The sequence below is a fragment of the Colobus angolensis genome, unplaced genomic scaffold (genome assembly GCF_000951035.1).
Source record: "Colobus angolensis palliatus isolate OR3802 unplaced genomic scaffold, Cang.pa_1.0 Scaffold137, whole genome shotgun sequence".
Taxonomy (NCBI): Eukaryota; Metazoa; Chordata; class Mammalia; order Primates; family Cercopithecidae; genus Colobus; species Colobus angolensis.
This window is the reverse complement of record NW_012114455.1, coordinates 4,486,456-4,501,549: the sequence shown is the minus strand read 5'-3', so window position 1 is coordinate 4,501,549 and position 15,094 is coordinate 4,486,456. Positions and strand designations below refer to the sequence as shown.

Genomic DNA, 15,094 nt, shown 5'->3' with positions numbered 1-15,094 from the left:
TGTTATAGACAGAAACTTGGCAGAGCCACTCACTGGATGCTTTTGATCTGCTGGTTGTACCTAGATTATTAGCTTGCGAGCTGCATGCTGCCTTCCCTGGGCCTTTCCTTGGCCCTGGAGCTGGAGGGCAGTTAGAATCTTTGGTTACATTGGACGAGCCGCGCAGTCTTTGTGGGCTCCCTTCAGTCGTGGGCTTGGCTTGTGTTGTCTTACTCTACATTGTTTAGTGTAAATGGATTATCACTAAGTCAGCTTCAGCTTCTAAGAGCATGATGGGGTAGGGATATCTGGGAATGTATGGGCCATCAGAAAAGCTTTTTTTTTTTTTTTAATATATACTAAAGTCATGAAGGTGGATTTCTTCTGTGTAAGAAGGTGCACCAAGTCATTGTAGATGCAAGACTGCACTTGCAAAGAAGCAGAGTATGTGAATTCCTTGTGAGTGGGTCTTGATCTTTAATGCTGTTAGTGACTTTTGGTTTGCCTGATTTTTTTCTTTTTTAAATATAAGAAGCTTGTAATTGCCAAGCATACTTTGCTGTGAAGAGCTAAGACTCGAAATTCCCTATGCACGTTCCTTTTCTTTCCTCAGTAATGTGTTTTTCTGTGCTAGGTTACAAGTCTACCCTGGACCTTGTCACAGCTCAGTGATTGTCCAGGGATTTAGCTGCGACTCACATGCTTTGCCTTTTACTTGCCCCAGGGTTTCCATGCATTGAGGGCTTCCTGGTGCTCTCTCAGTGGAATTGCTTCTGGCCTGGCAGTTTGATCCTGAGGGTGACCCAAATGTTCCTCCCCTTGGCTCCACAATTTAAGATGCCAATGATGACTATTGTCTTCTCTTCATTCTTGTCTTTCTCATGACTATTATTATTATACATACAGGTTTTTTTCTTCATTTGCCTTTCAACAAGCTTGTAATGAGAACTCATTGTGTTTTGCGTGCTAGGTCCTGGGAAACCACTGAATGGCTTGGGAAACACTGCTCTGGAGGGCAGGCAGTTGGGCGAGGGGATATGTGCGTGGAAACAAACTGTCACTCGCTAGTGGGAGAGATTCCATGATGAGTGGGGACTGCGACACAAAAACGTAGCTCATGGTGTCATCCCTGCCTGCACAGCAAAGTACATCGTGCTTGTCCTACAGAAGACCTCATGGAAGCATGATCTTAAATGCCCTGGGTGAGCAGGAAGGGGCCTACTGGAGGCAGGGAGAAGAACATTCTAGAACAAGGAAATGGCATTTACAAAAAATATGCAAGCATGAGACAGAGCATGGCTTACACAGGGAATACCAGGCTGGTGTGGCTGAGGGTGGGTGACCAGGGGAGGGGTGAGGGAAGCTGCAGGGTGCCATGATGAAGGACCTAGTATGTGATGCTGAGGAACTTGGGCAGTGTCTGGAAGGTGGTGAGAACCAGGGTAAGATCTTGTTTACATTGTGGAAGGGTTGCTCTGCCTGCAAAGTGCAAGGTGGACTGGAGTAGGGTAAGACCACGGCCGGGTAATCAGGGAGGAGATTATCAAGAGGCAGAAGGCACAAGGTCTGGTGGCCGATCGGCTGCAGAGAGTGACGGGGACAGGCGAGGATGGAGTGGAGCTCTGAAACAGGAGCCAGAGACCCCCAAAGGCCACAAAAAGAGCACACTTTGAATGGCACAGAGGCTTTTCCTTCCATTCACCCTCCCACGTTCAAGACTGTGATGACCTAGGCTCAAGCCAAAAGAATACAGAAAAGGGCCCAGGCCTTCTCAATCTGCTCTGTCTCCTGAAATGTATATGGTTCAGGAATAGTATTAGTACTGCTGTGAAATAGCAAAAAGTGGTTGGCTTGATTATGTGGTTCAGAAATCATCATGAACAAGCAGGGTATGCAGAAACTGGAAAAAGAAAACAGAGCAAAAACAAACATCTACAAAAAAAATGCTGAAGAAAAAAATTAGTGTAGAGACATATAAAAGACCCCTAGAAAAGTCAACAATAGGCCTGGTGCAGTGGCTTACACCTGTAATCCCAGCATTTTGGGTGGCTGAGGCTCCTCTGAGGTCAAGAGTTCAAGACCAGCCTGGCTAACATGGAAAAACCTCATTTCTACTAAAAATATGAAAATTAGCCAGGCCTGGTGGTGCACACCTGTAGTCCCAGCTACTTAGGAGGCTGAGGCATGAGAATCGCTTGGACCCGGGAGGTGGAGGTGGCAGTGAACCGAGATTGTGCCACTGTACTCCAGCGTGGGTGATAGAGTGAGACTAAAAAAAAAAAAGAAAGAAAAGAAAAAGAAAAGTCAACAATAAACCTTAAGGGTCAAAGGTTGTTTCCTGTTTCAGGCAGGATGATTTTAAGCCATCCTTTTAGAAGATTGTGAAGGATGTGCAAAGTGTCAGCCTTTCTTGCCGCTGCCTTGTCAGAATCTGTGAGCAAACAGAAAAAAGAACGATGCCCTTACACATGAAACTCCTGGATTCTTTTTAGAAAAATAACAGAAAGAAACCAAAAATAGTGCAGAGAACAGGTCGCTTCAAAACTATTGAGGATCCAAAGATGTTCTGCCCTAAGGAGCTGCTTCTCAAAAACTGTTATTAAGGTCCTTATCTGTCAAATATCAAACCCAACCCAAAAGCATTCCATTAGAAACCAGAGCATTGAAACGAAACACTAATTTTGAACAATCATGGTAAAGCCTCATCAAATCCAGCTCACTCATTGCAGGAATACACAACTCAAAGGCCCTAGGAAAAATGTAAATCTGAATTTTCCCAGCACTGTTTTGGATAAATAATTTCCTCTCTCAGAAGAAGCCTGTTGTTATTTTTCAAAATGGGTTTCCCAGTATGCAACAGAGTCCATCTCTGCGTGCATGTGTCTGCCCTGTGCTGTGTTCTGCCGTTACCATGCTTTGTAAACTTTGCATTCTGGTTAGATGCATGTGACCCACCCATGCTTCTAAGACAAGATTCTTTTTGAATGCTCCGTGAAATACAAGCCAGAATTTTCCATTTATTTAAAATTTCCAATGTCCCTGCCCCTCCCTCTCCTCCACTTGCACACACACCAATGTTTCTTGGCTGGGATTCAGGAATTGTATTTACTGGGGTCTACCAGTGTGTCACCATATCCCCAGGGAGCAGATTTAAATGTGCAACCCAACACGGTTGAAAGCAACAGGTTGATACTGTCTTTGCAGAGTTAAAACAGCCCAAGCTCTCTCAGGTGACTACCTCTAGGGGAAGTCTCATGGTTCGTTGCCCTTGATTAAATTCTCAGGAGCTTTCTGGTTTTAACCAGATCTACCATTTGTCCTTGAGGAGCTCAGGAGAACTCAGCAACTGTGAATAACTGTTGTGGGTCTTTTCACAAGAGAAGACTCCGTGAAGTGTGCGGCCCCTTGGAGTCCGAGTGCAGCGATGAGATGTTCAGAGAGATAAGGGTAATCCTGGTCTCATGCTGGAAGGTGCATGTGGCCATTCTGGGGATCAGGGTATTTGGATGCTGTTAAGGGAAGTGTTGGACCACTGATGAATTATGCACAGAGTATGGGGAGCTTGAATCGGGTTCAGAGATAAGCCACAGGCATGGGCTAAGGTCACTTTAGAAGACTCTGGGAAGCCCCTGCTGTGCTGGACTTAGCGAAGTGTGATGACACAGTCCCTGTGCTGCAGAAGCTCCCGTCCCCGTGAGAGGATGAGTAGGGATGACAGGTACAAGAGTGGCTTCGTGACACATCAGCGGACTGGCAGAGCATGAGCACGTTTTAACCTACCGACCAGGCTCCCCAGCCCAGTCTGCTTCAAGGGCAGCCCTGGGGGATGGGGGGAGTGGTAGGAGAGAGGGCTGTTTCCTCTCCCAATACTCCATCTTTCTCCCAATACTCCATCTTCTCAGAGGAAGTGGAGAAGGGGAGTCAGGAGACCCCCAGAGCGTGCCCCAGGACCAGATCTAAGAGTCCTTTCCAGCATGGGGCTCTTCACTCCTAGTCCTGCCTGAATCCATTGTGCACGAGAATTAACGCCCAGGCTGGGCAATGCTGACCACTGAAGAGACAGGATGGCGTCTGCTGGGGACAGAGGCTGCCAGGGAGTGGAGAAAACCCTGTGCTGCGCTCGGATTTTCTTCACCTTCTTACTGATACACCTGCTCCTTTGGCTGGGTGTTTCCCAGCCTGTGGTGTTTACAGATTTGGATTTCTACAAAGATGCCCCTTAAGTATCTTGTAGCAGTGGGGAAAGGAGTGGGGAGAGAGCGGGAGGATGGCACTGCAGCAAGGTGAGTGGCGCAACCCAGGCACCCAGCGCACAGCGGGCAAATCCCTTCCCACGCGACTGACCACATCCACTGAGACCTGAAGCTGGGAATAGGCAGCCGCCGGAGAAGCACAGCCGACAGCTGGGGGCTGAAACTGCTTTCTCATCTGTGAAGAGGCTGGTTTTCTCACCCTCACTGAAGGCCAGAGGAAATGAGACTTCAGCCTCACCCATTGGGATGTGGGTTGGAGATCAGGAAGAAGCTTGGGCTTTAGGGGTGTGGAGAGGCAGGAATCCATTTCAGCGGGAAATGGACACAAACTTCTACAGACACAGAGCCTGCATCTCTCTTTCTGGGAGGGGTTCTGGTGGCCGCTTACTGACAGGCAGGGCACAGGGCTGGCGTTTTTGGACATCTTATCACAAGGCCCTCATACCTGGGCTTGCACCAGGGAGGCGAGCCCCAGTTCTCCCGCTCTCCAGTGGCTCCCAGAGCAGGGGTATGTTTCTGATGACGGTCATCTCTGGCTCTCACTCTGATTCTGCCTTTCTTCAGCTTGCCTGGGTCTATCCCATCAATGAGCCTGTGATCACTGGGTACTTCCTTTCTGTCTGAGGTCACAGGGATACCTGCTAGCCCTGTTGCTCCCCTCTTGCCTCCTCACTGGGCATGTTTCTCTTCCTGTTCTAAATGTCCCAGCTCATGCTCCTCCATGGTACCATCCCCCTTGACCCCAGCCCCACTCGGGCCCCCGATGCTGGGTCTCAGCTGCGAGTGAACGCTGCAGCCCTGCTTCAGTCGCTCAGTCAGCACCCTACCACAGGAAAGCGCCGTGGGCAGAAGTTGGTGGCACCAGAGTTTCTGTCTTTGCCTGCTTAGCCATGTGGGTTAGGGAGCCCCAGGGACGCCAACAGCCAGACCACAGGCGGGCTAATTTCCAAATGCAGACACAGTGAATGCCACCCATATTTCACCAGTGACTGGAGAGCAGATGCTGGGCCATTCGTGGGCCCTGCGTGTGCCTGGGGATGGAGAGAAGGCAGGACACTTGAGGGAGATGCCAGTGCTGCCTCTGAGCTGTTGATGCTCCCTGCCCTGGGGTTCATAAAAATAATCCTCTACATGGTGCATGGAGTGTTTTTGTGTTTTCTGAAGTATTACTGGCAGGCCCCGGCAACATGATCTTCATCTCCCAGATAGGGAAATTCCGGCACCAGGAAAGGGGCTGGACATGCACCTGTCACATAGCTGCTAAGTGGAGCTGGGTCTCTGGCCTTCAGGGCACTTCCTTTGTGGTCACACCTGGGTTTCAGAGCCACCTGGCTTCTACTTTTCTGAGCAGCTTCCTTCAGCATTTTCTTGTTTCCTCTGTGCTTGCATCCCACCTGCCCCTTGGGGTCACCCTATTTCCAGGCTATTGCATCTCCAGGCCCCTTGGTCCAGCTGATGTGGGTTATAAGGCCCACCTGTGAGGTGGCAGTGGAGTAATTTTCAATAATCCAGTTGGTGACTGTTCTTCAGAGAGAATCTTCTGGAATCCCTGACTTAGTGACGGCACAGAGACTTCCTGAGTTCCTTAAGTCACATCTTCCTTCCCTTAAGTCACTTCTTAAAAAAAAAAAATCAAATCATTTCTACAAGAACTCCTGTATGCATTTCACACAGTGAAACCTGGGCAGGGTCACGCACTTATGTCAGACACTCATTGCCTCTCTTTTACATTGTCAGTATGGAATTCTTCACTGGAAACCTGCCACAGTGTCCTGCCGGCCTCTCAGTCAACCGTTCTTCATGGCTCACTGAAGTCTCTCTTGCCGTAAATCCAAGTCATGTTTCTATAGTGTCGCTCCTCCATCCGGATTCTCCCAAGCATTGCATCATTTAATCTGTACGATGGCCCTGGGAAGTAGATAGCATCATTGTCATCTGACAGATGAGAAATCTGAGGCCTGACTCTTGCCCCATCTGGGGCCAGGCAGGTGTCCTTCCGGGCGCCCCTCTGAGATCAATGCCGACCTCCCTGCGCAGTGCCCTCAGTAGGCGCCAGGGGGCGCTGCTGCTGGTAAGCGGGAGGCCCGGCGGAGGCTAGTGTGGGCCCTGCCGCGCTTTCTGTCTTCCCTGCGCGTTGCTGCCACCGCCATCTGCAGCACCAGTGCCTACTTATGGGTACTTTTCAAGGTCACTTCTAGTTACTGTTTCTTTCTAAGTCCTTATCACAATCTATAATTACTCTGCTTATTTGGCTCCTTTTAATTTCCTGCCCAGCTCTCCCACTTTCCTGGGTCTTGTGAAGGCCGTACCCCAGTGCCCAGCACAGGCGGCTCGCACTACAGATGCCCTGACAGATGCAGAAGGGAGGGCGAGCCAGCAGAGGGCACGCAGGGAAGGGAGGTGAGGAGGGAGGGCCAGCCTTTCCCCCAGGCCTTCCTTCCTTTTCTCTCCTGCCTTAGACATCAGAATTTACTCATCTTCTGGGCCAGATCTTTAGGGAACTTGGGGTGGGGACATCAGGTTAAGACCTGGGTTCTGGCTGGGCGCAGTGGCTCAGGCCTGTAATCCCAGAACTTTGGGAGGCTGAGGCAGGAGAATTGCTTGAGGCCAGGAGTTCAAGGCCAGCCTGGGTAACCTAGTGAGACCTCATCTCCACAATCAATACACTAGCCTGGAGTGGGGTACTTGCCTATGGTCCCAGCTACTCAGGAGGCTGAGGCAGGCGGATCTTGTGAGCTGGGGAGGTAAGAGGCTGCAGTGAGCTATGATTGTACCACTGCACTCCAGCCTGGGCAACAGAGCAGGACCCTGTCTCAAAAAGAGCTGCATTCCTACCTCAGTTCACCCTCATATGAGTTCTTTAAATTCTCTAAACTTCAGTTCCCTTCCTTGTCAGATAGAGAAAGCTAGACCTGCTTCATGGGGTCGCTGTGAGATTGAATGAAATAATTCCTGCCGAGCCCCTACCGCAGTTGCTGGTACATGACAGAGATTCAACAAGTGTCCACTCCTTTTCCCCTGTGGTAATTCCATGCCTAGAAGGGACCCATTTAACCCCAATCCTGTAGAGTAAAATCAACCCCTTATGTGCCTTCAATCACATAAGAGGGGTACCTTGCCTGGTGGGATCAGGGTCTGGTAGCAAATTCACTACCACCTTTCAGGTCTGTGCCAAAGAAAGTCACATGAGAAAGGATTAGTTTTAATGAGTTTCTTCCAATAATTAAACCCAAGGTAGACACATGGCTACCCGCTGAGTCCTATACTAGGCTAAATTCTAACCTTCTAGCTCTGTGAACTTGGATCAATCACTTAGCCTCTGGTGTTTGGTCTCCTTCTCTAGACACTGGGAATAATAATGCTATCTATGTCATAGAGTGATTGTAACTACTGAGTTGAGCCCTGGAGACTGCCTGGGACATAGTAAGATCCGTTAATGTCAGTGATTTCTGGTCCGTGGATGAGAAGGAAAACTATCCTGACTGAACTAGTCTCACGAAAACTTTATGGAACATTTATTATTGGCCAGCCTCTTTTATATATCTTGTCTTCCTTCACCTTCAAATCACTCTGAAAAGTACACGCCCTTCCCATTTTTCATTCATTCATCCATTCACTCCTTCAACAAACCCTAGCTGTTGCCATGGAGACATGTGCCATTTGAACAGAGGTTAATTGTCAATCCAATATGGTGGTGCAGAGTTGACATTTAACTGTTCTTACCTGTCTTTCATGGTAGGGCTCATGAATGTGTTGTGAACCTCCTTAAGGAGTGGATGTTTTTCTCTGGGCACTTCTGCTTGGTCTGTAGCATGCATTTCCTTGTCTCTTCATTCTCAGCTGCTCTTACTTGCCAGTGTTCTTTGCCTCTGCATCCCTTCCCATCCCTCCCCATCCCTCACCATCCTTCACCACCCCTTGCCATCCCTCCTTAACCCTCCCCATCGCTTCCCGTCCCTCGCCATCGTGGAGCTTCTCACATTCCCTTTGCCCACTCTATTTTATCCATATTTTATTCAGTTTCTCCAAGCTCTTGCACAGGGTTTAGCTGCTCTTGCACTTTTTAAAACTTTTAAATGCTTGACTAAGCCAATAAATACGAAAATTGGGTAATTTTTTAAAAATGTAAATGAATACCCAGAAACACATTTTTATGTATGTTTTCAAGCACAATATTGAGTTCAAAATACATGAGATCTATGTGTTATTACTCACTGTAGAAAATCTAAGCTTAACTTAAAAAGATGAGGGGGGACAATGCTCTCAGGTGCATCCCGAGCCAATGCACAGGCACTCGTCCCTGCTGCCTGTCAGCATTGGCACTTATGAATCCACCATGTGCAGTGTCCACACCATCCCTGGGTGTTTCTTTGGTCATTAGTTTGGTGAGCAAGTGAAAAACTAGCTCAGCTACAACTTGGAGAAAAGTAGCTTCTCTCTTCCCTGGCCTTCTCTGTTTGGAGAGAGCCCTGAGGCCCAAGGAGCAATGTTGGGTATAACATAGGGATGCAGCTGACAGGTCCCTGCACTTGTGGCACTCCCAGCCTGGGGAAGGGCACTGACCTTGGTCAAGAAAGATTTGTAGAGTCTCCACTGTGGATCCACATGCTGGGGATTCAGAGGAAGGCAAGACAGGCTGCTGTCCTGGAGGGTGCATTCTGTAGAGGGGAGATCGACAATCAGTGAACACATCACCAGCAGGGAAATAAACAACCAGCCTGACAGCCACTCTTGATAAGAGATGGGAAGAAGCCAAGACAGGATGGAGTTCCCACTGGAGCAGCGGATGATCCTTAGATTGGATGCTGAAAGGCTCTGGAAGAAGGTGGTGATGGAGCTAGGTCCCCAGTGATATGGAGCAGCCAGACGCTGGAAGACCTAGAGCAGAGCAGCCCTGAAGGAGGAAGCAGCAGGTGCCAAAGCGCAGGGCAGGAGCTGCGCCGCTCACTTGCAGAGCAGAGGGGGTGGGAACGTAGTGAGTGAGGTGACAGATGGGATGACTTCGGGCTGTGGAGTGTGGCAGAGTCCCGGCTATATGGGGCCTTGAGGTCATCAGAACAAGGGGAAGCTGAGGGAGGTCTCAGCAAGGCAGCAGCGTGATCTGATATTCAGGACTCCTTCCTCACTCTGATGATGTGGACTCTATTACAAGGAGGAGAGAGAGGTGGTGGACAGATCAAGGAGCCCATTTTTGTAGCCCAGCCAAGGAATTATGGTGGCCTGGCAGCAAAGGAGATGAAGAGAAGAGGACAGAGAGGTCCTGACTATATTCTGTAGAAAAAGCAGACAACATTTGCTGATGGATTGCTTATGAGGGTGAGAGGAAGGAAAGAATTAAGGGTGAATCAAGGTTTCGCTTGACTCTGGGGTGATGTGCCATTGATAGAGCTGAGGATGATCTGAATTGAGCAAAATCAGTATCAACTCAGTTGTATTCAGTGCTAAGAAGGAAAAGAAGATGGTATTAGGAAATTCTTTTAGAATAGGAATTTCAGTCCAAGATGCCTATACCCAGATGTGCTGTCCCTGCATATGTCACACATGGAGCTGCCCCCTTCCGCTCCCTCTTCTGCAGTCCTCTCTCTGCTCTGCACTCTGAGGGTGGACATGCACCTTTCACCCCAGCCTGGTGGCCATGGGACCTGCAACCCCGGCCAAGAGCTTTCAGAGGAAGGGTCATGCTAGGCATCCATCACAAAGCCTTGTGCCCTGGCTGCCTCTGGGTCTGGAAGGCTGGTCATGCAAACCTCGGAGGAAATTCAGTTGGTCTAGCACAATTGCATTCTCCTCCTGTAATCTAATCTTATCATTTCATGGCCAATCTTTTTCTCTCTGATCCACAGATTTCACCACTTCGTTAATTTGTCCCTAGCAGCCAGATAAACAGAGTCTTCTCCCTCTGGGCCTCATGTACACAAAGATGCTTCTGACAGGCCCCTTGAAAGCAGCTCAGAGCCTGCTGTCTTTTCCCGCCCATAAGTTCTGGTGGGAGAGCCTTCTTTAAGAGGCTCCAGGAGGGGATGAGGGGAGGGAGAGAGAAGACTTCCCAAGACCTGGCAAGAGCCCAGAGCAGGACGATGCATCCTTCCTGCATTTTCTCTGCAGCTCACACAGGCACAGTGGTTCTGTCCTTGGGTCTGGCAGGTGAGAGCTGCCTGCCCAAATCCAGACCTGGGAGTTAAAACTGAGTTCCCCGAGTGCCACCCCAGTCTTTGGCTGTCCCAGTCCTGATCTCTTCATCCTGACTCTCATTCAAGAGTCCACAGCCCTTGAATGGGGACTCTTCATCAGAGCCCCTCAGCCCTACTAAACAAGGAAGGTACCTGGCATTTATTGTGGCTTTCCCCATACTGAATCCTCTACTGGGCCTTCCGACACTTAATCCTATCTCAGCACTGTGAAACAGATTTCCTTATTTCCATGTTCACGTTCTCTAAACGTTCAGATTTGGAGAAGCAAAGTAACTCACTCTGATAACAAGTGGAAGAGGTGGTGTTTAAGCCCAGCTCTACACTGCCTTATAGCCTATCCCTTCACTACTTTCGAGGCACCTGTGGAGCCCCATCTTTGCTTTGCCAACCTCATTTGCTGGCTCTTTGCAATAATGACTTCAATCTTAATGCTGATCGCAGCTTGGACCTCACACCCTCTGGTGCCAGGGAGCCAGTATTTTGGTTAGTGCTAAGGCCAGTTTTCAATCTCATCGCAATTCCTAGAGGTCTTCCTTCTATCCTCTTTTCTCCATCTGCTCCAGTGAAGATCAGGGGACCTTGGCAAGGTGCAAAAGGTCAGGACTCAAATGATGTTGGGGAAAAAAGAATAAACCCATCACTGGAAATGGGTACAATTATTGGAAGTGTGGGAGGGTAAGAAAAGTGAATCAGGAAGACAGTCATGTCCAAAACAACAAAAAAGAAAAGGAAAGGAAAGAAAAACCGTAAACAGCTCACAGTGAGCTCCAGGGTTTTTATTTCTCCTTACGCTTCTTAGCAACATTTTTGTTTGTTTTCCAGGCTTAATCAATTACATTGAGAAATTAGCTCTGTAAAAACCCCAGGTAGTCTGCTGGGTCATGCACCAGTAAGCTGCAGAGGTGGAATTCAAGCCTGACTCCAGACATATGTTTCAAGGCCAGAGACTCAGTGGGGAGCCTGCACGTGCACTCCAGCTAGACCACCTCGTTTCTTTTCATAGGAATTAGTACTCTTAGAACACCAGGTGCTTCAGTTTCTTTCCCCAAACCCATCATGCATCTACGATACTTAGTAAGATCTAGGTTTGGCCTTGCAGGTGTGTCATCAAACAGATCATTACGATTTGTGCTAATCCAGATGAGGATGTTGAGAGGTGCTGGTTGGGGACATTCTTTCTGGTTCTTGATAGTGGCCCTTATTCAGGAAGTAAGTGAGGAACGTCCAGCCCTGCCTTTGAGAAAGGGCCCAGCTCTGGACATGCACAGTGGGGGGTTTCTGTCATCCTCCTTCGAGCCCTTGAATGTGGATTCCATACAATTCTGTGCCCTGTTGTCACCCAAGAAAGCAGCAAGGTCCCCACCCCAGTCGCCTTCCATCCTTCTCTCTCCTTGGTGTATGTGGTGCGGGGTGGGGAGCAGAGGGAAGTAGTGACACTGGGGAAATGTGGGGCAAGGAGGGGTTTTGAATGGGCCTGTGGGGCTCTGGCTTGTCTGTGAGGTCATGCTGAGTCTCCGGAAGTGCTGGCTCAAATGGTAATTGGAACATCCGCACTGCTGACTCCAGGAATACAACAAGGGCTATGGGCAAGGAACAAAATGCCTGAAAACATTCAAACAAAAGATGTGCTGAAAGAAGGAGAAAGAGGGAGAAAATGAAACCGAGCTCCCAGGAGAGCCTAGAGAGGGAGCTCTTGCTGGGCTGGTGTAGTAGGAGAGACCCTGCGACTTTCCTCCCATCCCACAGATCTGCCCTCTGGCACTGGGAGGTGTGAGGGACTTCACCGTGGAGCTGCCAGGCCAGGATCATAACCGAACACCATTCTCAGGCTTGTGGAGCCCAGGTGCAGGTGGATGGATGGGTGGGAGGGAGGGCCCACGGTCCAGCCTGGACTGCTTCACCCAAACACACCTGGGCAGCAGCAAGGAAGAGCTTCTCCTGTAGACCCTGGGAGAAGAGACATCTCCCACACTAGCGGGGCTTCTGTTTGGGAAAGTGAGGGTGAGCAGAATAATACTTTCCATACTCCAAGCTCTTGTGGCAAAGAAAATCATTTTGATGGCGGTGCCTTCAGGATCACAGTAGCCCCTTGCTAGAGAAGGCAGGTGCTGAGTTCAGCCAAGGTTCCAAAAAGGGCCTAAAAGCATGGGGAAGTGGGGTGAAAATGGGAGGGGAAGTGGGTCGAGACTGTACTGTGTGGCAGGCACTTTACGTGTGTGTGTTTTCTATCCCAGCTTTATTGCAATATAATTCTCATAAAATAAAACCCACTCATTTGAAGTGTATGATAGGTGATTTTCAGTGTATCCACAGAGTTGCACAGCCATCATTACAATCAATATGAGAACATTTTCATCACCCACAAAAGAACCTGGTGCCCATTAGCAGTCACTCTTCCCCAGTCCCGGCAGCCACCAGTCTAACTCTCTTTCTCTGTAGATTTGTCTATTCTAACATATCATTTACATGGAATCATACACTCTTTGGCTTCTTTCATTGGTCTAATGTTTGCCAGGTCCATCTGTGTTGTAGCATCTACCAGTACTTTTTTCCTTTTTAGAGCTGAATAATATTCCACTGTATGGATACGTCACATTTTATTTATTGATTCATCAGCTAATGGACATCGACTGTTTCAAAAGTTTCCTCTTTTTGGCTATTGTGAATAATGTTGCTATTCACATACTCATTTTCATGTAGATATGTGTATTTCTCACTGAATCCCCATAACAACAAAGGCACTAGAATCATCAGTATAGTGTGGAAAAGTGCAGCTCAGAGAGGTTAAGGAACGTCTTTGAGGCTGAAAAGCTTCTTTTGATTTGGCTTGATTTTGGTAGAACAGCAAATACATGGAAATAAAGTGGAATTTAATTTTACCTTTTCCAGGTCATTATACACACCACTGAGTGAAAAGAAACGAGGAAAGGAATGAGAGAAAGTGCGTCAGCAGGCCTTCTCTCCCGGGAGGTGGGTCTCAGTGAGGGCCCTGAGCTTGCCTGCCTTGGCATGGCTCTAAGGTCTAGGGGAATGCCCCCTTCCTGCTTGTCCTCTTTGTTTCAGAGGCAGACACCAGGATTGCTCAAGAGCAGTTCAAGACATTTGCTGGAGGACCCAGCTGGGAAGTCTCCCAGGCAGTGTCCTGTTCTGACAGGGCTCCTGGGTGGGCTCTGCCCGGTGATGAGGATGGGGGCGTCCTAAATGCCAGCAAGAAGAGCCCCAGTGAGAAGACTCCAGCATTTGCTCAAGGGCAGCTCTGTGGCATGGAACAAAGGGTCACCGAAGCTACTGGCTCTGCTCCCTCTGGCTCCAGGGCTTTCCCAGAAAGCACGTGGACGGGGGAGGGTGGGTGATGACGTGCCACCCCATTAATGTAACTCTGATGGCTTGGCAGAACCCAAGCCGAAACTGGAAATCACTGACCCTTTGAGGGTCAGTGATACCCGTGGGGCATAGCAACAGAGTCAACAGAAATGCTGGCTCTCCCACTAATCCACTGCCCTAGAGCCTGGCTATTCTTACCTCCTCTCTGGGAAGCAGGATGCGATTGCAGCCTGCACAGTAGCTAGAGAAGCCCAGGATTAAAGGCCTCACAGATAGGGACAGGATTGCCTCCTTTCATTCAATGCATGGCAGGAGCTTGAAGGAGAAACGAGTTGCACGCAGTATGACTCAAGGTGTTAATAGCTTGGTCATGTTCTATGTCCAAGTGTGGTCTAAGCCCTTTCTATCCATCTGTAAGCTAGATATGAATGCCCCCATTTTTCAGACAAGGAAACTGATACACTGAGTACCCAGTGTTAGAGCTAGTAAGTGACTGACTTCAGATTCAAACACTGGAAACCCACTTCTTCTTTTTTTTTTTTCTCTTTTTTTTCTTTTTTTTTTTTTTTGAGACGGAGTCTCGCGTGGTCGCCCAGGCTGGAGTGCAGTGGCCGGATCTCAGCTCACTGCAAGCTCCGCCTCCCGGGTTCACGCCATTCTCCTGCCTCAGCCTCCCGAGTAGCTGGGACTACAGGCGCCTGCCACCTCGCCCGGCTAGTTTTTTGTATTTTTTTAGTAGAGATGTGGTTTCACCATGTTAGCCAGGATGGTCTCGATCTCCTGACCTCGTGATCCGCCCGTCTCGGCCTCCCAATCCAATCCTACCCCATAGATCACCTGATGGGACTAGGACAGAGAAACTTCAAACACACGAGGTGTGGGCCTAGAACGCATCCAAACCCAAGCACCTGGTGCTCCGTGCCTTAGATCTTGTGTGTCTGTGGAAGCTGGGCTACAAGGGCCTTCTTTGCCTGTGCAGCTTAATGAATACTAGTCCCCTTGAGTCTTCATACTCAGTACATTAGCTGATTTTTTTTCCATTTTATAAATTGTCAAGGTTGGGCATCCTATATGTTTTCTTTAAAACAAAGTGCACTTTCTTGTCGCAGACACTCGGGAAAGCATGTTCAGGCCTCCTGTCCACATGGAATCCGTTCCTTTCTGGTCTGGAAAGACTGAGTTGATGTAATACCAATCCAAACCACAGAGAACTAGAAGGGTCAGACTAATAACAGGATCTCTGCACACATAATAGCTACAAGTTTTTAATAAGCATTGAAATTCCTTCATTAAACTCCAGTGCCATTTGAGGTGGGTGGCTGAATATGAGACTTAAGGACAGTTTCA

The 15,094-nt window shown here is 48.8% G+C and overlaps 1 protein-coding gene across 6 annotated transcripts in view; it reads left to right on the top strand.

Moving 5' to 3' along the window:
• Positions 1–15,094, top strand: part of KCNJ1 (potassium channel, inwardly rectifying subfamily J, member 1) — a 67,990-nt gene that overhangs the window by 39,770 nt on the left and 13,126 nt on the right. The gene's annotated exons all lie outside the window — the stretch shown is intronic.